The sequence below is a fragment of the Orycteropus afer genome, unplaced genomic scaffold (genome assembly GCF_000298275.1).
Source record: "Orycteropus afer afer isolate SDZICR_OR568_19922 unplaced genomic scaffold, OryAfe1.0 scaffold00145, whole genome shotgun sequence".
Lineage (NCBI taxonomy): Eukaryota > Metazoa > Chordata > Mammalia > Tubulidentata > Orycteropodidae > Orycteropus > Orycteropus afer.
In genome coordinates, this window is record NW_006921732.1 from 6,771,079 (window position 1) to 6,772,465 (window position 1,387).

The window sequence follows — 1,387 nt, forward strand, 5'->3', positions numbered from 1 at the left end:
AGAGAGACTGAGCCATTTTTCCTGAATTTGAATTGTAGCCTGTGGTGCTTCCCTAATAAACCCCATAATCTGTGAGCTCTGTGTGGCCACTGCAGTGAATTATTGAACCCAGGAGAGAGGTGGTGGGTGCTTTGGGAGGAACGGTTGGTGAAAGGGCTGGAGGGAGGCAGCATGTCTGGCCTAGTAGTAATAGGCCTTGCACTATTGATGGTGATTCTGCCTTCCTCTTGTGGGATTAGAGGAGGTCAGAACATGTGGCTTCCTTGCCCTTTTTGCAGTCAGTTTCTCTTAAATTCTTGGATTTCTCTTTATTTATTCTAGAATTTTAAGTTTTCTTTTCTTTTTTCACTTTTTATTCTCTTAAGGCATTGTTTGCAAACTCACTCTGGTATTCCTTCTCACCCAGCCTTCATTTGTGAAATGAGTTTTCTCTTTTCTCTCCAATTCTTTCCTGAGTTGTATTACCTAATTTGTTTTTCTAATTATGATGTGTCCTTTTCTTTCATATCTTGTACCATTTTCTTAATTTCTTTTGGCTCATTTTGAAATATTGCTGTAATTTTTATCTGCTTTTGTAGGCATGTCTTTCTGGAATGCTTTCATGATCATTAGGGCTACTGTTCTGCTCTTTTCATTTTTCTTATAATAACTTCATTATGAGATTTGACTGTAATCCCTTTTGCTGCTCATTTTAAATGAAATTAGTTTTCCTGCATATTTATGAGGGAGGGATGAGTCAGGATAGCTTTCCAATTTCAAGGCACTGTAGCCTCTTTTGCTGTTTTTATGAAGTGTTCAAAACTATGACCTCATTCTTTGAGATCTCCTGGTTGTTTCCTTCCTCTACTCTCTTCTAGATTTTTCTTTCTTTTGCCCCAAGTATCCCTACACTACCCTATTTGTATTCTGTTCTTCTTTGGTGTCCTGGAAAGAAACTTTGGCTGATTTTGAAATTCACAGGGCCTGGCGGCTTCAGCTCCTTCAGACCTTACTTTGGACCACTTGTACTCAGTTGCAAACTGGGTCATACAAAACTCCTCCTAGTTCCAGCTCCTTAGTCCACAATGCTATACTAGGAGGTTCTTTTTTCAGATTTCTCAGGCAACCTGTTACATCCCTCTGCTTCTTTCTACAAAGATGCAAATGCTTATACTATGCAAGTCTTAGAGGTGCTAGTACTTCCATCTACTTGAGTTTTTTGTGGTTGCTCTTTTTATGGGGGAATTAATTTAAAAACTATGTTACTCCCACTGTCATCTTTCCAGAATTCCTTCCTCTCAATTCTTTATATAATGCCAACCAGTGAAATCAAACTGCCAGTGAACCAAGCACCATTCATTAATTTTTATAAAAGTTGGAGTTCTAAGATGTAGTAGTTATCTATCTA